Source organism: Xyrauchen texanus, chromosome 17 (genome assembly GCF_025860055.1).
Source record: "Xyrauchen texanus isolate HMW12.3.18 chromosome 17, RBS_HiC_50CHRs, whole genome shotgun sequence".
NCBI classification, from domain to species: Eukaryota; Metazoa; Chordata; class Actinopteri; order Cypriniformes; family Catostomidae; genus Xyrauchen; species Xyrauchen texanus.
In genome coordinates, this window is record NC_068292.1 from 6,292,684 (window position 1) to 6,314,753 (window position 22,070).

The window sequence follows — 22,070 nt, forward strand, 5'->3', positions numbered from 1 at the left end:
TTTAGGTCTAAGGGTTTTCTTGGTGAATTTAAATTAGTTCAATGACTGGGGTTCCCCATCTGTTGCTCACTTCGAAGTTGTGTTGAGTGAAGTGACACTAGGGGACTTTCTTGAAGGCCTCGGTTACCTCTGATCTTGAGAACAGGCCAATGAGTTTGGCAGACAGAATGTGCATGTCCCTCCCCTGGACATATGGGTATAAAGGGAGGCAATCATGCCTCTGTTCAATCAGATATATTCTTCGGAGCCGAGCGTTTGTGCGATCAGCGAGCTGAGATCACTTACTGTTCCACTCACCTCTGCAGAGCTTATTCTGTTGGATCTTCGGTGCATATCAGCAGCTTTCTCCTTCTCTGCACGGCAGTTCAGCTTTGCCGCTGGGTGCTTCGACATTGCTGCTAAAAAAAAAAAAAAGAGTATTTTTCTAAAACAATTTATTCCTATAAAAGAGCAGTACACAGCTGGCATTGGATTTCATTTTCAGGACGCGTCTTTAAAGATGCCCTTCTGCCCCTGTGTAGTTCCTGGATGCAGTCAATTTCTCTCTGCTCCTGACAGTCACATGCATTTCACCAGGTAGACCACGAACCACCCGACTTGCTCGTTGACTTCCGTCCGAGCTCAAGGTGAGACTGCCACCTTCGGTTAGGCACGCCCAGTCTGAGGCTGACACCCAGATGGCCGACATGCTTGCCCTTGCCGCCACCTTCGGGTAGGCACGCCCAGTCTGAGGCTGATGCCCTGATGGCCGACATGCTTGCCCTTGCCGCCGCCTTCGGGTCGGCATGCCCAATCTGAGGCTGATGCCCAGATGGCTGACATGCTTGCCCTTGCCACAGTTAGCGTGGGGTTGGACTGGAACCCTCCTTCCTCCCCACAGCATTCACAGCTAGACGATTGGTCCCCCCCCCGGTTCCTTTCTTCCCGGAGGTGCATGATGAGCTGAAGAGGTCGTGGAGGGCACATTTTCTATTCGGCGACACCGTTGACAACTTTGCCCAACAGTTTTCAGCGCAGAATCTTCAGTTAAAGTTATTTCCTTTGCCGCTCCCACTTCGGGCTGCGGTACCCACATTCTCAATAATAGAGCAATTTCCTCTTTCCCTGGGTAATATGGCCCGCAAATGCCATTCTCACGGCAACCCGGTGCCACACTGCAGCAGTCCCGGCACCCCAGACTTGGACCCCTCGCCTCCGGACCCACAAACGATTGTCCCCTTAGTGCCCCTCGCACGGAGCTTGAACGCGTGGCTCTCACTTCCCAACCCATTGCACTGGCTGGCCAGGACCATCTGACTCGGCTACGTGATTCAGTTTGCCAGCCCCCCCCCTTTCGGCAGCATCTGCTTTACCTCGTGCATGGCGAAGACGCCAACACCCTGTGTGCGGAGATCGCGACCCTTTTATGCAAAGACGCGATAGACCCTTACTTAATCATACCCAAAAAAGGCGGCGACTTACGACTGATCTTGGACTTGCGAGTTTTGAACTGGGCCTTGCATAAACTCCCATTCAAGATGCTCACGCAAAGACACATTCTAACTCTAACTGGCATCAAGATTGGTTTGCAGTGATAAACCTGAAGGATGTGTACTTCCACGTCTCTATCTTGCCTCGACACTGACCCTTACTATGGTTCGCATTCAACGGCGAGGTACAAGGTTCTCCCCTTCGGCATGTCCCTGTCCCCTCGTGTCTTCACAAAAGTTGCAGAGGCAGCCCTTGCCCCGCTAAGGGAAGTGGGCATCCGCATACTCAACTACCTCGATGACTGGCTCATCTTAGCCCACTCTCGAGAACCACTGTGTGCCCACAGGGACCAAGTGCTCAGGCACCTCATCTAAGTGGCCTACCACCTGCTGTCAACCAAGACAGAGCTCCCTCTACCAGGCAGCTTTATGCCCTAAAGTGGCGCTTTTTCACAAATTAGTGTTCTTCCCGATCTTAAGAACCACAGGGATGCGCAGTCGGGTCAGTGCTCTCGTTTCTGCAAGAGAGGTTGGAGGGGAGGCTGTTCCCCTCATGGGAACTCTCTGTGTCCTTTCATGCCTTTAGAGACCTCCCTTCGAGCTCAAAGCCCTCTCCTTGAAGACGGCCCTCCTTATCAGGCTCGCTTCCATCAAGAGGGTTGGGGACCTGGAAGCGTTCTCTGTCAGCGACACTTGCCTGGAGTTTGGTCAGGTAGACACCCATGTCATCCAAAGACCGTGCTACATCCCCAAGGTTCCTACGACCTCCTTCAGGGACCAGGTAGTGAACCTGCAAGCGCTGCCCTGGGAGGAGGCAGACCCAGCCTTTTCATTGCTGTGTCCAGGGCATGCTTTGCGTACCTATGTGGACCGCACACAGAGCTTTAGATGTTCTGAGCAGCTTTTTGTCTGCTTTGGCGGACAGCGGAAAGGGAACGCTGTCTCCAAACAGAGGCTTTCCCACTGGGTCGTTAATGTCATCGCACTGGCCTATCAGACCCAGGACGTGCCCGCCCCCTTGAGGGTTCGATCACACTCGATGAGAAATGTGGCATCCTCAAGGGCACTGGCCAACGGCACCTCCCTAGTAGACATCTGCAGAGTAGCAGGCTGGGCAACACCCAATAACATTATGAGATTCTACAATCTCAGGGTTGAGTCGGTCTTGTCCCGTGTTCTCTCAGGTCTGAGCACGTAGAATTCGGGAATGCGTAACGTTTGACCGGGTGTCCACTTTCACATAGCGCCCGTCTCCTCCACTGAGGTGATCACGTCCGATGAATTCCCCGTCCAGACCCACTGCAAGTACTTAAAATTATTTGTACTGGAATAGGTGCTCCACATTATGGGCCCTTGTGGATTAATCCCTGTGTGTATTTTCTGCAGTACGGTCCCGCGTCTCCCTTGGGTAGTCCCCGCTGCCCCTCCCCCCAGCCTGGGCAGGTGGTGGTCTCCCGTGGGTCTTTTCCCCCTGAAAGAATAGGAGTTGGAAAAGAACGCCTTCCCAGATGCTTGTGATAGCATTAAGATGGCCCCAGCCACTTTAACTCTAAGCGAGAATAATAGAGGGAGAAAAGGCACGGCTGGCGCGGCCTGCTCCCATGATTGGCATGTTGCTTTGTTTCAATCAATTGCTCTTCACAATTACAAAAGTGACCGATTATGGTTTCAAAATGGCGAATTTCTTTGAAAGGTGAGGAGTTTGGATCCCTTAAATTATAATTTTTTTTCATGTATTTATTTTATGGAATTTGATCTTTTTCCAAAGCACACCTGTCGGCACTAGTGTGCCGCGGCACAGTGGTTGGAAACAAAATGTTACAATGCAGTTTGTTTCAACGATATTGGTAATTTTTTACCAAATTTAGTGCACAGGTGGCAAAATTATTGCTCCTACTCTTGAAAAGCTGATGGATATTAACTTGGTCATGCTCACATTGATTCATAACCTTCATGGGGTATCCATTCACATTTCCTAACACATATTCATAAGCCAAACCCTGACCATAGTCAGATTCACTAATTTGCATGTCAAGCACCACATATGGACATACTTGGAGTTAAGAGGTACATTCCTTTTTTTTAATAAAAAAATTATTCAACATTTTTAAATAAAGAAGTGTGTTTACTGGTATTTCAGTTTGTGCTGATTAATTAGTTGGTATTGGTCCCCTAGATTTAAGCTGCATGAACATGAACATTTAAGAAGGATTTGGAAAAATTCATTAAACTTATTTAGGACCAGGATCAGCCCTTCTATCCAAAAAACACAGTCCTGAATAGCGAGTAATAGGATATGTCTACCTGAGAAAATCATTGTGTTCATAAACACTCTTGTGCACAGTATTTCAGTGCAAAAACATGTGTCTTATTCACTAAACACCCACAATCCAGTTTAACCAGGTGTAATCTGCCTTGGCAGTGCACCATGAAATCAAGTCATTAAGCGCTTTTCCACCATTAGCCCAAACGGTTTTAAGAATGGTGAGCAACTGAATCAGCAGCATTTCCACTTGAGCATGGTTTAGTATGGAACTATTTCAAACTGTTCTCAGGACAGAGAGCCATACTGGTGGAACACCTGTATTGAAGTGTCGACTCACGATTGGGCACATGCTCAGACACGGTACGGAATTACACAATTCTGCAACAAGAACTGTTCGACCTGATAGTGGAAAAGTGCCTAATGTCACACTTTTTCTTGAAGCATATGATGTTGTACCGCCCATAGAAAGTAGTTTTATAAAAATCTTTGTACATTTTCTATTGATCACGACAGCATTAATTAATCCAATGATGATCAAATGATTGAGAAGAGTGTTATGACCAGGCATTTTTCCAGATGCACAGTGTAGAGCATCACATTGTTGGACTTAAGCTGTAAAGTCTGCTGCAGTAGATGCAGTAGTCTGCTGCATCCTCCACAACCAAGCACTCAAAAGCATCCTACAGGATGAGGTATTCTAGTGTGCAAATTACAATCAGCACAACGTTTGGGGGAGTGTTTGTGCTGTTACCTGATTTGACGAATCTTTAGCGATTCAGGTTCTAAAACAATGCAAACAGGGTTTTCAAATAAATGACACTATCAGCGGGTGCAATTTTTTCTTTGTACATTCCCCCTAAAAGGTTTATTATACACTGACAAGAATGTCCGTAGACTGTAGAGTTGATACTATGATGAATTAGTACTTGTTAATCGGTATGATTATCAGCAAAATAGGCCAAAACGGGATGATCAGTCAGCCTGGTTGATATATCGGTCCATCTCTAATTTCATGCTATTAATTCATGATGTTTTTCCATATAGAGTTCAGGACTTTAAGAAAGACAGAAGCATTAGGTCCTTGACTTAAATATAGTGTTTTGCAGATGCTTTAGCATGTGTTTATGTTCACTAATTTACCCAGAAGATGGATCTCATCTACGATGAGAATAGCCACTTTCAACAAGTAGCTGCGGTTCTGCCAGCTGTGGCTGACTTCATCCCATTTCTCTGGTGTAGTGATGATCAGATCGGCCTGCGTGGTCGCCTGCATGTCAGGAGACATGACTTCGGTTAACTTAACCACCCCAGAGAGAGAGATAGAGAGAGTATGGCAATGAGCAAATAAAGGTCAGGGTATCATAATAGATAAATATTTGCAAGAGGAATCTATAAATACACTCACTTCCTCCCAAGCTTTTCTTCTATTCTGATCTTCCAGTCTTCAATCATCTCTCTGACCAGAGCTTTAAGAGGAAAAGTGTACACCACCTACACACAAACACACACCGTTTGACGAGTCGGCTCAACACTTAGCCATAATTAACAAAACTAAACACTTGCAGTTGGTAGAGGTTCAGACCTTTGATGTTGGGTACTTGTTGAAGAACCTGAAGATGGCCATCTCTTTAGCAATAGTTTTGCCGGAGCTGGTGTGTGCTCCCAGCAAGACGTTGGTGTCAGTGTGGTAGAGCATGTGGAAGATCTGCATCTGAATGTGATTGTAGTGTGTAAACGTGTACAGACTCTCATGCTCTCTGTTGCCAGTGTGTTCACGGGCAATTGCTGAAGATCCAACATCTCTAGAACCAAACAAATGAAAATGACCAAAACAAGCCAGAGTAGATCTGTAACTGTTTACAGATACATGGCTCCTTGGTGGTTAAAATTAAGTGATGTTCTGTACACACAAGCTCTATTTAGGAGTACAATAGCATAAAGATAATTGCAAAGCTAACAGACATGAACATAAAGCCATAAAACTCTTTTTATTGTTTTTAAAGTTATTGCATTTTGATAAAAAAAAAAATGATCTACAAGGAGGGTTGTTGACATTTGAAAGTCAGCTGGCAATTTTTTGTGTGTCTGTGTGTGTGTGTGTGTGTGTGTGTGTGTGTGTAGCAGCGTCACCTGTGTGTGGTGGGTGTCTCTCGGGCAGAATGAGATGTTGGAAGTTGATGATACACACAGCCTCAAAGCCCAGCCAGTGGTCAGAGGTAGCTCTGATGTAACACTGAGAGGGCATGGGCTCAAAGATGGGTATGGAGAAGACTACCCCTTGTGAAAAAGAAGTGTGCTTAATTGTATTGAAAGTGAACTTTTTATGTACTTAAAATATTAAAAGTATAATTTTTAAAAAGTGTACTTACATATAATATAATTAAAATTAAAGGCCACTTAATTATACTTAATTACAATTGTTACGAATGCAGACAGCGAAGGCAGACGAGGAGAGCGGATCTAAGTGCAGCTTTAAACTTTATTAGAACACAAAAAACACAAAGGAAAACCCACAATGGGGAAATAAACACAACACCGAAAACACAGGCAGGGAACACACACCGGGCTAACAACATTCAACGACAGAAAAGGAGAAAACAAGAAACAGGGCTTAAATACACAGGGAGTGATGACTAAATAGGACACAGGTGAGAACAATGAACAAAATGGCAGTGATGATGACAGGTGTATACTGGGAAGTGTAGTTCTTTAACAAAATGGCAGTGATGATGACACAGGGCAGACAACAGAGGAATGTGACATAGCCCCCCCTCAAAGGAGCGGCTTCCAGACGCTCCTCAGAAAAAAGAAAAAAGGGAATACTCCAAAAAACAAAAAAATCATCCAAGGAGGGGGGCAACCAGACAGACCAAGGGAGCACAAGGGGCAAACCGACAGATCAAGGGAGCACAAGGGGGCAGACAGGAAGTCCAAGGGGGGGCACAAGGGGCAGGCAGGAAGTCCAAGGGGGCACAAAGGGCAAGGACAGGTTCAGGTGGTCTGGGAGCTGGCCACAGGGCAAGGACAGGTTCAGGTGGTCTGGGAGCTGGCCACAGGGCAAGGACAGGTTCAGGTGGTCTGGGAGCTGGCCACAGGGCAAGGATAGGTTTGGGGGCCTGGGAGGAGGCCACAGGATGGGAACAGGGTCAGGAGGCCGGGGAGGAGGCCACAAGACAGGGACTGGGTCAGGGGGCCCGGGAGGAGGCCACAAGACAGGGACTGGGTCAGGGGGCCCGGGAGGAGGCCACAGGACAGGGGCCGGGTCAGGAGGCCTGGAAGGAGGCCACAGGTCAGGAACAGGGTCAGGGGCCCTGGGAGGAGGCCACAGGACAGGGGCCGGGTCAGGAGGCCTGGGAGGAGGCCACAGGTCAGGAACAGGGTCAGGGGCCCTGGGAGGAGGCCCTAGAGGCGGAGACCTGGAAGGCTCTGGCGGCGGGGCCGATGGAGGTGGCGCCATAGGAGGCTCTAGAGGCGGAGCCCTGGGAGGCTCGAGAGACTTGAGGAGCGGAGTCCTAGAGAGCCTGGGAGGTGGAGCAGTAGGAGGCTCGGGAGGTGGAGCCGTAGGAGGCTCGGGAGGCTCCGGGAGCAGAGCCATAGGAGGCTCGGGAGGCGGGGCCGAAGGAGGCTCAGGAGGCGGAGCCGTAGGAGGCTCGAGAGGTGGAGCCCTAGAAAGCTCTGGAGTCTCTGGGAGCAGAGCCGTAGGAGGCTCGGGAGATTGAGCCGTAGGAGGCTCTGGAGGCGGTGCCGTAGGAGGCTCGGGAGGCTCTGGGAGCAGAGCCATAGGAGGCTCGGGAGGCGGGGTCGAGGGAGACTCGGGAGGCGGAGCCGTAGGATGCTCGAGAGGTGGAGCCCTAGAAAGCTCTGGAGTCTCTGGGAGCAGAGCTGTAGGAGGCTCGAGAGGTGGAGCCCTAGAAAGCTCTGGAGTCTCTGGGAGTAGAGCCGTAGGAGGCTCGGGAGGCGGAGCCGTAGGAGGCTCAGGAGGCGGAGCCCTAGAAAGCTCTGGAGTCTCTGGGAGCGGAGCCGTAGGAGGCTCAGGAGGCGGAGCCGTAGGAGGCTCAGGAGGTGGAGCCGTAGGAGGCTCAGGAGGCGGAGCCGTAGGAGGCTCAGGAGGCGGAGCCCTAGAAAGCTCTGGAGTCTCTGGGAGCGGAGCCGTAGGAGGCTCAGGAGGCGGAGCCGTAGGAGGCTCAGGAGTCTCTGGGAGCAGAGCCGTAGGAGGCTGGGGAGGTGGAGTTCTGGGAAACTCGGAAGGCGGAGCTCTGGAAAGCTCGGAAGGCGGAGCTCTGGAAGGCTCGGAGGGCGGAGCTCTGGAAGGCTCGGAGGGCGGAGCTCTGGAAGGCTCGGAGGGCGGAGCTCTGGAAGGCTCGGGAAGCTCGGGAGGCAGAGCCCTGGAAAGCTCGGAGGGCGGAGCTCTGGAAGGCTCGGAGGGCGGAGCTCTGGAAGGTTCGGAGGGCGGAGCTCTGGAAAGCTCGGGAAGCTCGGAAGGCGGAGCTCTGGAAAGCTCGGGAGGCGGAGCTCTGGAAAGCTCGGGAGGCGGAGCTCTGGAAAGCTCGGGAGGCGGAGCTCTGGAAAGCTCAGGAAGCTCGGAAGGCGGAGCTCTGGAAAGCTCAGGAAGCTCGGAAGGCGGAGCTCTGGCTCAGGGACGGTCGAGGCCACAGGCGCTGGCACAGGGACGGTCGAGGCCACAGGCGCTGGCTCGCTGACGTCGGAGCCACAGGCGCTGGCTCGCTGGCCGTGGCAGGCGCGGCCTCTGGCTCGCTGGCCGTGGCAGGCGCGGCCTCTGGCTCGCTGGCCGTGGCAGGCGCGGCCTCTGGCTCGCTGGCCGTGGCAGGCGCGGCCTCTGGCTCGCTGGCCGTGGCAGGCGTGAACTGGGGAGCGGAAGCCTTTCTTCTCCTCCTCCTCCTCCTCCTCCTCCTCCTCCTCCTCCGGGCGGACGAAGCTGGCAGCATTGGCTCCTTGACCACGGCAGGCATGAAGGTTGGCTCGCTTGCAGACGTGAAGGGACGAACCACAGGCGAATGGAGGGTTACCACTGTGGGAGGAGCTACGGGGTTCTCCTCGACGATGTCCACAGTGAACGAGGAACCGCAGGCCAGTAGAGTCTCCTCCACGAACGCGCGGAGCGTCCAGCCGCGCGTTGCCGGTGGCAACCGCTGCTTGATCGCACTGTTCAGGTTCGCCCGAAAAAACATGACCAGGGAGGAGTCAGGGAAGTCAGAGACACTCGCCAGCTCGAGGAAGTCACCGACATGATCCTCCACCGGTCTGTCCTCTTGCCGCAGGCAGAGCAGGCGATAGTTGGCTTGCTGAACCGCTGGATCCATTGTGGGTCTGTCGTTCTGTTACGAATGCAGACAGCGAAGGCAGACGAGGAGAGCGGATCTAAGTGCAGCTTTAAACTTTATTAGAACACAAAAAACACAAAGGAAAACCCACAATGGGGAAATAAACACAACACCGAAAACACAGGCAGGGAACACACACCGGGCTAACAACATTCAACGACGGAAAAGGAGAAAACAAGAAACAGGGCTTAAATACACAGGGAGTGATGACTAAATAGGACACAGGTGAGAACAATGAACAAAATGGCAGTGATGATGACAGGTGGATACTGGGAAGTGTAGTTCTTTAACAAAATGGCAGTGATGATGACAGGTGGATACTGGGAAGTGTAGTTCTTTAGCAAAATGGCAGTGACGATGACACAGGGCAGACAACAGAGGAACGTGACAACAATACACTTTAATGACAATATTTCGTAACACAATTAATTGTTCTTTTAAAAACATAATTTTATAATAATGTTGAATTTAGTTTTACTTCAAGAAAGTACACTTTCATGACAATATTTTTAAACATACTTAAGTGCACTTATTAGAAATGTACTTCATTAAATGGTTACTTAAGTTTCACTTAAAGAAAGTACACTTTCATGACAATATTTTTAAATATACTTAAGTTTACTTTTTGAAAATTAACTTAATAATGTATAATTAAATTTTACTTAAAGAAATACACTTTCATGACAATGTTTTTAAACTTACTTAAGTGCACTTATTAGAAATGCACTTCAAAAACGTGTACTTAAGTTCTACTTAAAGTAAACTTCCATTACAATATTTCTAAACAGACTTATGTGCAAAAATACACTTCATAATAATGTCTACTTTGGTTATAAACTATTTTAAATCATTATGTTTTTGTAGTACTTCACTAAGTACACATATATTGACATATTGATTAATATACTAATTTAATACACATATAAAAAAAGTGATTATAATGACAACCTCTGTGAGTCTGTGGACTAGAATTACATTCAATAAATTTAAATGTTTTTACTTTGAATAAGTATTCACTATTGCCTATAGAAAGTGAAAGTAAAAACCAAAGTTTGTGGGGAATAATAGCCATTTTCCATAGTTTTGAGGCATAAGCAATTAGGAAACAACACTACCCAGAAACAAAAATTGTGTTACATAGTGTAACTTAAATATACTTGCTTACAGAATACTCTAGTACAGGTTGGTTAAAATTGTATTGTATTGAGACACTTTGATATAATAAATAAGTTAAGGTGTTAAACTTTGAATGTGCTTAATTTGAATTATTGTTGAGAATATCATCTCTAGCTCCTGCCATACAAAATCATCTACAAGAGTGTCAGTACAGTGTTTTTTACATGGAGTTTAATTTATGAGAGTGGAGTATGCTACAGTATAAGTAGTAATAGTAATGTGCTATATATCTGTAAACAAAATAATTTCTAAATCATAAAGCACACAGCATAGCTGATTGATGTGTAGATTATTTTAATGATCTCAGTACTGTAACGAGTAAGCAGCGAGGCAGACGAGGAGGTGCGGATCCAAATGCAGTTAACTTTATTGAATGATCAAAATAAACAAATAAACACAAAGGAAAAACCCTCAATGGGGAAATAAACATAAAGCTGAACACACGGGAAGGGAAAACATACCAGCTAACAACACTCAACGATAGACAAGGACTGAACCAAAAACCAGGGTTAAAATACATGAACATAGGAAAAAGGGACCAATGAACAAACAGAACTCAAACAAGATGATAAACAGAAACCAAAAGGGAAACTAAACGAGGGCAGGTGAAAACAACGAACAGTGAAAACGAGGGCTGACAGGAAGACTATGGAGGTACAAGGGTGACAAAAGTGAAAACTAAGGAATAACAAAAGTGACAAAAATGACAAACAAAATGGCAACAGTGAAACAAGACAAGGTAAACATAACAAGTACTTACATGTGCTATAATACACACTTATTCATTTATTGGTTACATTGAGTATATACAGCACAGTTTTACAAAGGATTGTTATAACATTTCTATTCAGTCAAAGAACACTGGCTCTTGGACGGTCATGGCTACTGGCACTGGCTCTTGGACGGTCGAGGCTTCAGGCGCTGGCTCTTGGACGGTCGAGGCTTCAGGCGCTGGCTCTTGGACGGTCGAGGCTACAGGCGCTGGCTCAGGGACGGTCGAGGCTACAGGCGCTGGCTCAGGGACGGTCGAGGCTACAGGCGCTGGCTCAGGGACGGTCGAGGCTACAGGCGCTGGCTCAGGGACTTCAGGGGCGACAGGCTCGCTCACAGTGACGTGCATAGGCGTTGGCTCGCTCACCGTGATATGCGTAGGTGCTGGCTCGCTGACCGTGGCTGACGTGGGCACAGGCTCGCTGACTGTGGCTGACGTTGGCCGGAAGGCGGAAGCCCGTCTTCTGTTCCTCCTCCGGGCAGACGAAGTGGGCCGTGCAGGCTCACTGACCAAGGCAGGTGTGGGCTCTGGCTCGCAGATCGTGGCTGACGTGGGCACAGGTTCGCTCACCGTGACAGGCGTGGGGGCGAGCACGCTGACCGGTGGGGCAGGTGGAAGAGGATGAGCCAAGGACGACTGGAGGGCCACCGCCGTGGGAGGAGAGGCAGGATCCTCAACCACCTCCACAGTAAGCAGTGAGCCGCATGCCAGAAGTGTCTCCTCCATGAATTCACAGAGCGTCCAGCCACGCGTCGCCGGCGGCAACCGCTCCTGGAGCGAACCGGTCAGGCTAGCCTGGAAGAACACCACCAGGGAGGAGTCAGGATAGTCGGTGGCGCTCGCTAGGAACAGGAAGTCCCTAATGTGTTCCTCCACCGGGCGGCTTCCTTGCTTCAGGTCCAGGAGGCGGCAGCATGCCCGGATAACCGCTGGATCCATATTTTGGTCTATCGTTCTGTAACGAGTAAGCAGCGAGGCAGACGAGGAGGTGCGGATCCAAATGCAGTTAACTTTATTGAATGATCAAAATAAACAAATAAACACAAAGGAAAAACCCTCAATGGGGAAATAAACATAAAGCTGAACACACAGGAAGGGAAAACATACCAGCTAACAACACTCAACGATAGACAAGGACTGACAGAGAAAACTCCCACCAGAGAAAAGGGAGAAAATGGCGGTAGGCAACACAGGTGTGCTGGTAGCTCTGCTACTTTACACATTCTTTGTAAAGTCCACACTGCCGGTAGAAAAATTTTATACTAAGGACACAATCTGTAACAACATCTTAAACAACTGGTTTGACAAGGAGGCATATTGGCACGAGAAAACAAATAAGATCAATGGCGTATTTGGGTACGGAGAGTACACCTTGGCTGTCACACTTGCAGTTTCAAATCGCTACCATCAAAGAAGAAAACGCAAAGAAACACCCTGTAAGAAATCAACAAACAATGCCATGATAATATGTCTTTGCCTACTTTTGTCGGGTGACATCCATCAGTGTCCTGGTCCAACTGGCCAAATAACAAACAGAGTAAACCTTCCCGATGCGCCTACCTGTGGCTCCGGTGCATCTTTGGCGGCGGTGCGCCAGGGCGGTGTCTGCAGGGATCTGGCGTTGGCTCGGGTGAGTCCCTGCGTCGAGCTGGGATGGACCGGTGGGTTTGGCTCCTGCGCGGATGGTGGACTGGCTCTTCGGCGTGGTTCGCCGGGGAGGCGGCGGTTCGCGTCCGTGGAGAGTGCATCTGCGGCTGCCGTTTTCAGCTCTGGGCTTGGTGGTGCTTCTGTGTGGCGCCTGGGTCTGGACGGTTCAAGGTTTCGCCCTGGTTCGCCGAGTGGACATCCTGCAGCAACGGGAGCGGATCCCGCGCATGTGGGCGATGTGGCGGGGGGGCCCAGCGGTGGTGGTCTTCACGGAGCCGGCATGGCGAGCACCGCTAACATCGACAGACGCTTTACAGTAAATAAAGCAATACGCATGAACCGGAAGTGGAAGGTTGTTCACACTGTAAACAATGCACGCATAATCAGGGATCAAAAAGTCAAACCAAAAGGTCTCTTTGGCGGACATCTAAATATCCGAAGTTTAAAATCAAATGCGATCAAATTATCCACATGATGACTGAATCAAATCTGGATTATTTTTGCTTATCCGAAACTTGGCTGCACAAAACTTCCCCTACTGCTGCGCTATTAATTCCGGGGTATGTCTCCTACAGGAGAGATAGAGCTGATGCCAAAGGGGGAGGGGTTATGATCTATGTGAGAGATAACATACAGTGCAGTGAAATCCAGTGGAAAACACCAATTGATCTAGAATGCGTTGGGTTAAATTTATTTCTTGCACCTCAGATGTCTATCGCATTATTAGTCTTATATCGACCACCATCTGCTAAAATAGACTTTTATGATAAGTTTAAGGAAATGTTAAAGCAGTGTGATTTTAAAAAGGAGGTTATAATGATGGGTGATTTTAATCTACACTGGGACGATAACAGTACAAGAAAAAAACTGCAGCAAATTATGGATGGATTTAATCTAGTCCAGATGGTTAAAGGACCAACACGGATCACAAACAATTGTAGCACCCTAATTGACTTAATCTTCACCAATTATCCGGAACGGATCACAAAATCGTTCAATATGTTAACTGGTCTTTCAGATCATAACATGGTGCTCATAACAAGAAAATGAACCAGAAAGCGATTTGCAGCTTATTCCGGAAAAAAGGAGTTCATCGGCATTCCAAGGAGCAACCAAGAACAATTTCACACAGCAATAAGAAATATGAACTGGGACACTTTATTAATGAACAATGAATTGGAAATAATTAGTCAGAAATTCACTGAATGCTTACAAACAAAAATTAAAGAATTTGCTGTGACAATTAAACACAAAAACAGAAAGCATTCTTTTCCCTGGCTCAGTGATGATATCAAACAATTAATGAAAGACAGAGACAATGCCCTTAAAAAAGCCATAAAGTCAAAACTATCTTGTGACAGACAAAAATTTGCTTTGTTACGGAATAAAGTGCTAATACAATTACGAAAAGCAAAGGCAGACTTTTTTATTACAATTATTAAAAACTGTCATGGTAACTCAAAAGCAATTTGGGAACAGATCAATAGACTAACAGGTAAAACTTCTAGTAATAACGCAATACAACTAAAGAACAATGGGATGCTTATGCAGGATCCATCTGCTGTGGCACAGACACTAAACGAGTATTTTGTTGATTCTGTTGATACCATAGCCAAAAGTTTCCCTATGAAATATAACAACTTACCTGTTATTAGTTCAGATTTGTTAATTGAGCCCCCACTACATCCAAAATTTGTATCCATATCTGATGTGGAAAAGGTAATTACACAGCTTAAGTCTTCAAGAGCAAAAGACGTGTATGGGATGGATACACTCATGCTCAAACAAATAGGTCAGTCAATTTTGGGACCACTAACGCACATCATTAATGTGTCACTAGATCAAGGGAAATTTCCTGAGTCATGGAAACTTGCTAATGTCATTCCTATATTTAAAGGTGGTAATTCCCTTCTTTCATCTAATTACCGACCTATTAGTATTTTGCCAACAGTATCCAAAGTCTTTGAAAAACTGGTTGCTAAACAAATCACCAATCATCTTAATTGCAGTTCTTTTCCTTTGCACTCAATGCAGTTTGGTTTTAGGGCTAATCATTCCACAGAGACAGCAATATGTTATTTTCTAGAAAAGGTTAAATCAAATATGGACAATGGAGGGGTAGTGGGAGCAATCTTTTTAGATCTTCAGTAAAGCATTTGATACAGTTAACCATTCAGTTTTACTGCATAAACTTCATGCATTTAATTTTTCCCCAAAATTCATTGACCTCATTAATTCATACCTTTTATCTCGTTCACAAAGTGTAGGAATTAACCAATATAGTTCTACCCCTTTACCATTATCAACTGGTGTTCCACAGGGTTCAATTATAGGTCCAATTCTTTTCAGTTTATACATTAATGATTTACCATCTTTGTGTAAAAACTGTGACACTTTGATGTATGCAGACGACACTGCTGTTTTGGCCTATGGAAAATCCACAGAGGAAGTTGTCTCAAAACTTACAGAGGCCATGTCACTGATCTCAACCTGGTTAGAGCAATTTTGTCTGCAATTGAATATATCCAAAACAGTAGCTATGTTCTTTTCAAAAAATAATATAAATATAAAACCTGAAATTGTAATATCTGGAGAAAGATTACAGGTCGTCACAGAATATAAATATTTAGGACTATATATAGACTCTAACCTAAATTTCAAAACTCACATAAAAAAAGTTAGTAATAGGATTAAGTTCAGTCTATTGAACTTCAGATTCATTAGAGACTTTCTTTCAACAGAAGCTGCTAAATTATATTTCTTTTCTCTGATTATATCCCATATAACATATTGTTTAATAAGCTGGTCCAATACTCACTCTACAACAATAAAACCATTAAAAACATTATACAAACAATCATTAAAAATACTGGATAAAAAACCATACCACTATCACCACTGTAGTATTCTGAGGAAATATCAGTTACTTACTTGGGATAATCTAATTAAATACAAAAACATCTGTTTAATTTACAAAATCAAACATGGTATAGCACCTCCTCCACTATGTGACATTATACATCTTAGATCTAGTGAGATTAGGGTAACCAGAGGGGCAGTGAGGGAAGACTGCATTATCCCCCGGAGAAAAACAGCTTTTGGTCAGTCTGTTTTCTCCGTAAGAGCAGCGCAGCAATGGAACACAGTGCCTGAAAACATCAGAGAGTCCTTGTCATTCTTTTCATTCAAAAAGAATGCAAACAAATGGCTGGTTGAGAGCCAATCTTGTAGTCACTAATGCTTTCTGTGTACACTTAAACATTGTGTATTTATTTATTTTAATATGAATTGTATTTTTTAACCATAATGTGTTGTATGTAATTGTATTTTTGTGATTTTATACCTGTGGTTATTTTTAAGGTTGCCTTTTTTACATCTGGCTGGGGGACTACCGATGAAAATTAGCACTTCTGAGCTAACTCGGGTACATTTACATTTACATTGTTTCAATGTTGATTAATGTACACTGTCCCCTTTCAAAAAAAAAATAAAACAAACAAACTGAACCAAAAACCAGGGTTAAAATACATGAACATAGGAAAAAGGGACCAATGAACAAACAGAACTCAAACAAGATGATAAGGTGATAAACAGAAACCAAAGGGAAACTAAACGAGGGCAGGTGAAAACAATGAACAGTGAACACCAGGGCTGACAGGAAGATTATGGAGGTACAAGGGTGACAAAAGTGAAAACTAAGGAATAACAAAAGTGACAAAAATGACAAACAAAAGGGCAACAGTGAAACAAGACAAGATTAACATAACAAGTACTTACATGTGCTATAATACACACATTTACATTTACATTTATGCATTTGGCAGACGCTTTTATCCAAAGCGACTTACAGAGCCCTTATTACAGGGACAATCCCCCCGGAGCAACCTGGAGTTAAGTGCCTTGCTCAAGGACACAATGGTGGTGGCTGTGGGGTTCGAACCAGTGTACTTCTGATTACCAGATTACCAGTTATGACCTTAGAGTGCTTAGACCACTACACCACCACCACTCCACACTTATTCATTTATTGGTTACATTGAGTATATACAGCACAGTTTTACAAAGGATTGTTATAACATTTCTATTCAGTCAAAGAAACCATTTATCTTCAAGCTTAACGTCAACTCTTCATTTTCAAGAAAATCATGTTTCTGATGGTGTAAATCTAGTTTCTATGGTATTCTCACCCAATTCATCTATACTGTACAGACCCTTCAGTCCCTTTCTACATTATTTGGGAGAGGTATGACAAATGTGCTGTCCTGTAATTTTACCATTACACATTTTCTTTTAAATGAGTCAGTGTTCACAGCATACACATAACTACTTTCAGACACCTCATACACAAACTTAGAAGAGATATTCAATTGAATATCCCTACACAATGCTCTTCTTGACTTTTCAAGATTCTGCACGACTACACAGCATTTTTTTCCAACATCAATGTCTGAAGCACTGGTGACAGTTTCATAAGAAACTAAGCTCAAGACTTTACACAATGTGCCATCTTTTAATTCTGCAATAGAATTATTTCTTTTCTTTAATCTGGTGTTATCTTCTGCATGATACAGTGTCTCACCGATTAGGAAACAAGTGTAGGATGTACAGTTACACACTATACCACCATTCAATTCTTCGATGGCAAAGACGTGTGATGCACTTACAGTGTCAGAATGAGTGACCAAACACAGTGACATTTCCAGTCAGATTTTTGGCTTTACTACTCATAGAATTACTATTTTGAAGTTGGGAGAAGAGGTCTTTTACTGTATTGTCTGTGTTGACTAAACATTTTTCCACCCTTTTTCGCAGACTCTTCCACTTAAGGAATGTCTTCACAATTTGCACAGGGACATGAGTAGTCCCATTGAAGTACTTTAATAAAGTACCATTGAAAGATTCAAATGAAAACGTTGATGTTGCCCTCAAAGGACCCCAGTTCTTAACACTGTCTGCAAGGTGTGTCAACAGGTGTACATTGAATGACACATTCTTAATACCATACAGCACCTCAAACTGAATCACAAACTTCTTCAGTGCTATTTCCGCTACACTGACTTCACAGCGTTTGAACTGCTGTTGAAGAAGTACATGCAAAGCAAAAACTAAAAGAAACAGGTGGTTCCAATACTTCTTCTTTAGAACACCATTTAGAATTAGCAAAGAATAGAAAAGAAGAAATGACCTCCATTCTGAGGCTTTCCAGTATTTCCTGTCTTGTATTGACCTGGGCGTTCTTGTTATCTCTACTGGAGGTTTTATAGCCAGCAGTTTTTTGGTCAATTATGTCAGCTTTCGTGCCTATGTACCACTCTTCGTTGTGATTGTTGGAGTCAAGCCACAGAGTTGTCAGTTGTCGAGTGACACCAAGACAAACACTGTGCTGATATTCTGGGACAAAACCATTAATTATCTGAAACTTTTGTAATCTCATCAATTCCGTTGGGCCTTTTACACCCCTGACTGGCAGTTGTACTGTAGCTGCCATAGCATGGTCATAATGTTCTGTTTCAGATCGGAGAAGAGGCTCTGGTCTTCTATATGGATAAGGACCTCCACCTTATATCCCATATTGTCCATTTAATTGTTTCGTGTTTCTTAGGAGTGGGCGGGCAACTGAGTCAGAGCTACATATTAGTGCATACACCTTGGAAATAATATGTTAACATATTAAACATTCACATGTGCAGTATGCTGCCTTAAATACAAGCAAACTACTAAAATTAAGTTCATTGTCGACAATGCTGTGAACAAGGAATATAAACACGTTTGTGTAAGAAAAATATTCATATTTAATCAGATTTAATCACTTTCTCACGACGGAAGCTAGTTATTTTATTCTATAAAGTTTTAAATATTAATATTTTTCTTATACAAACTCCTCGCTTTGCTTCAGAAGGCCTTTATTAACCCCCAGAGCAGTTTCGAAAACACTTTTATCATGGATGGATGATATTTGCACTCAAAAAAATTAAAATTGTAGTTGTTGGTCCAAAGAATATAATTATGTTTAAATTAAATAATGCTCTTACGTTTGTGCATTCAAATTAAAACAGTTGTGTTGACAAAATTAGAAAAAGTGATATTTCCCATTTACACAGCTCACTTGTGTTAAATGAATGAAATGCAGTTGTGTTGATTCTGCAGTACCGCACTTTGGTCAACAGGTGGAGCTATATCTGCACATGCGCAGATGGAAAGCACATCCAACGATCAACTTTGATCCTTCAGCTCACTCGAAGTCCCTCATCGCCATTTTGTGCAGTCAAATGCAACATTTCACAATCAACGTTTTGTCTTTGTGGACACAGAGGTGAGGTATTTTACTTTTTATGCATTTATATAGGCTAGAGGCTGTCAGTAGATGGTTTATCGCGGATATCGTGTTTTGTATGGTATGTTAATGAAGTTGCCGCATTCCTCGTGTGTTTTTTTGTTAGTTAGGCCTATAACGTTACATTCGTGTGTTTCGATCTTATGTAATATATATATACTTGTTGAATATTGATGTGAATTTCCCCACACAAAGACACAAATTACTTATTAAATTGCTAGTTAATAAGAGTTTCTCCATTTATGTGTTAACGGATTGTTGTGTGTAATGTTACTGTATAAAGCGAAGCACTTTTTCACATTTTATTTGTTATCAGTTTTAATAACTGTCTCAAATAATGGTGTTGAGCATTTTTATTTAATGTCAAATGTTAACACTCAAACTTTGTAAGACCCAAACAGCTATAAACACATTTGACACATGAATAAGATGGCATTGACGTCAGTTAAGTAATGTAAGTTTGGTGGTTAGGCCTAATCTAAAGTGTAAACTATTTATCATGGATATATACAGATTTTTACTGTATAGCATACCACTTATTAACAATTTATGAGCCTATTAACTAATAATTTATAAAATGACTTATATCTGAATTAACAAAACATTCATAAAATGTTAGCACATCACTTATGAATATAGACATGTTTTGTAATTTATTAGTTTATCATTAACTAATAACTTATAATTCACTTTAACTGAACGTTATTATAAAGTGTTACAGTGTTGTTTATATTATTATTATTAATCTTTGGTGACTTACATCTTTTTTTTTCTCACAGAGTTTTGGAGTTCTAGAGTCCTACATGTGGCTGTGCAGAGATTGTGGCTCATCTCACATATCAAGATCAAAGCTTTTAAAACACTTCAGGTTGGTACATGGACACTATGGCCGCAGACAAGCATATCCATGCGCATATTCTTACTGTCCATGCGCTTTTAAAACCTGGAATGCACTGCGGTCCCACTTATGCAGATCACATGGTAGTGAGCAGCAACCTCAAAAGCAAAATTCTAGAGAAAGAACATCATAAAATAATTTACTGAAGGAATGTCAGTAACATCACAAACATAACAAAGATAAATTGTCATGTTTGCGATGTTACTGACATTCCTAAAGTAAATGATTACTTTCTCCACATAAATAAGCATTTGCGCAGTCATGAGACAGTACGTTGTATGTTTAAGGACTGCTCGTTTAAATCAAATGTGTATACCACATTCAATTCACATAAGAGGCGAAAACATTTTCAGTTTATCAGCAGCCAACATGATTTGTCCTTACAAAATTGTATTAGGTATCTGCAGAATTCAGTAGGATTACAACTATCCCTTTGGTGTCCAAATTTATGGGTCAGCTGGATCATTTCTCAACCCAGCTCCTCAGAATCTTCAGAAAGAAAGGAGGAAAAGCAACACAGAAGATGACAAACATCCTGTCAGTTATGGATCAGGTATGTTCTCTAAATTCATCATAATTTTAAATCTGACAATAATTAATAATAGATTAAAAGAATATTTAACCCAAAGATGGAAATTCAGTCATTATGTATAGCCTCATGTTATCGAGGGAGTTAATTTATGGGTTAAGTATCCCTTTAAAGTCTGGTATATACAGTACTGTGCAAAAGTCTTAGGCATGTTAAAATTTTCACCCAAAAACAAATGGTTTTTAGCCAGTTATTTAAATCTTTTACTGCAGTGTGTCAGTACGAAATATCGGTTTACATTCCCAAACATTCCTTTTGCTATTAATTGTAAAAGTCCAGTGACATTTTTATATGTACAAGGAGTCTGACAATAGCCAGTATGATCCATGCAGAGATTGGATCTCATCATCATCAAGTCTGTCTGTGATTACATGAAGAAACAGAAAAACTGAGAAAGATTAAATCCAGAAGAACTGCGTCAACATCTCCAAGACACCTGAAGAAACCTTCCTGCAAAGCTACAGTACTTTTTGTACTGCTTTAAAACACAATGCCATAAATAGATTTTATTTACTTAACTTCTATTAACTACATGAAATCAATACTCGGTGTGACAAGCCTTTGCGTTTAAAAAAAGCTTTTGTCCAGGTGCACTTGCTCATAGTTTTTCAGGTAGCTTTTCAGGAAGGTTTCTTCAGGTGTCTTGGAGATGTTGACGCAGTTCTTCTGGATTTAATCTTTCTCAGTTTTTCTGTTTCTTCATGTAATCACAAGAATGACAAACTTGACTTGAATGAAAACAACACAGTGGGATAATCTGTGTAATGCTACTTAAAATGTTAGAGGTACAGTAACAAGTCTAAAAAGCAAAGTGCTAACTCATTTAAAAAAAATTCAGAATGACACCATCGAAACAAAAACATGAATGCATCTTGAAAGCCCTTACTGTTTACATGAACAAAGACCCCTCAAACCTTGTGAAGGAGTACTTGGTAAGTTATTTACTTTTTTTTTTTTTAAACCTATTGTATGTTTCTTTAAAACCACCTCCCACTTTCACCCCTGATCTGTTATTAATTGTTTCTATTTGTATTTTACTTTTTTAGGACGTTGAACATGATGAAGGCCAAACTTCAAAGCGAAACACCACCATAGGCATTTATGTCATCGTACATGAAGGGGCAGATGCTACAGAAGATGTTGGCATTATCATTGAAGGCGTCCATATACTTGAAGGTACAATGTGGCAAATGCTTGTTCTGTGATGCTTGGTCTAATTTACACTTTAAACTTGACTTACCCACAAGACCTGAGGTACACTTTTGAAGTATTTCAAAAGATTCTTTTGGAGCTAGATGCAAACAAGCTGTCAAACAAGGGCCAGGTCCTGAAAAATAAACTCCTTTCGTAAACGCTGTAACTTGAGGTCAGGACCAAGAGCCAGGACTTATGTTTTCTCCATAATGTTGCACTGGTGTTTGGCTGTTGCAGTACATATATTTATGTACATAATACGTTTTTTATTTTTTATTTATTTATTTATTTTTTGTTCTTGAGCAATTAAAAGGAGGCACAAGAAGCAAAAGTAGACTGCTATTATTTTTCAAGTATAACACTTGTATGTGAATATTTTATAA

The 22,070-nt window shown here is 43.4% G+C and overlaps 1 pseudogene; it reads right to left on the minus strand.

The window, feature by feature from the left end:
• The window catches only part of LOC127658283 (activating signal cointegrator 1 complex subunit 3-like), a 54,464-nt pseudogene that overhangs the window by 12,549 nt on the left and 19,845 nt on the right, over positions 1 to 22,070 (minus strand).